Below are 755 nucleotides of genomic sequence, written 5' to 3'. Positions count from 1 at the left end.
CACACACACACACACACACACACACACACACACGTGCGCACACACGCACACACACGCGCACACACACATGCACAACGCACACATACACATAAAATTATATATATATATAAAATTTAAAAAGTAATACAAACAAATCTTTAAGTGAGGTTTATCTCCAAATAGATTTTTAAATATTTATTTATCCAAACAGATAAGACACTAGGGAACTGCCTTTGATCCCAGCACTCAGGAGGCAGAGGCAGGATCAGGTGGATCTCTGAGTTGGAGGTCAACCTGGTCTAGGCCAGGCAGAGCTACATAGTGAGACCCTGTCTCCAAAACAAAACAAAACAACAAACAGAAATCCTAAGTTCTTCTAACTAACCAATACATTCGTTCAATTAACCAACAGTCAGAAATGAAAGCAATGTCAACCAAATGAGCTTCCAATCTTGGTTATTGAAGCTGGGTAGGGAGAGGTCAGTGCCAGGCATCTTCCTCCATCACACTCTCTCTGGACCTGGAGCTGGTCACTTCTGCCAGAGTCTGGGACCTACCGCCTTTCACCCCTTCGGTGCTGGGCTTCCTGGCTTGTACTACCCTCCCCAGCTTTGCTACCAGCATCTAAACTCAGGCCCCAATGCTTGAGCTTTGCCCACTGAGCCATCTCCCTGCCCAGCCTGCAAGGAGGTTTTTTTTTTTTCCTAAGTTTCACAGTAAAAATTGTCCCAATCCAATTACTCTTGTCCCTCCCTACTTTTGAGACAGCACGGCCT

The sequence above is a fragment of the Microtus ochrogaster genome, chromosome 6 (genome assembly GCF_000317375.1).
Source record: "Microtus ochrogaster isolate Prairie Vole_2 chromosome 6, MicOch1.0, whole genome shotgun sequence".
Taxonomy (NCBI): Eukaryota; Metazoa; Chordata; class Mammalia; order Rodentia; family Cricetidae; genus Microtus; species Microtus ochrogaster.
The sequence above is the reverse complement of the archived record's forward strand: the minus strand, read 5'-3'. Positions refer to the sequence as shown.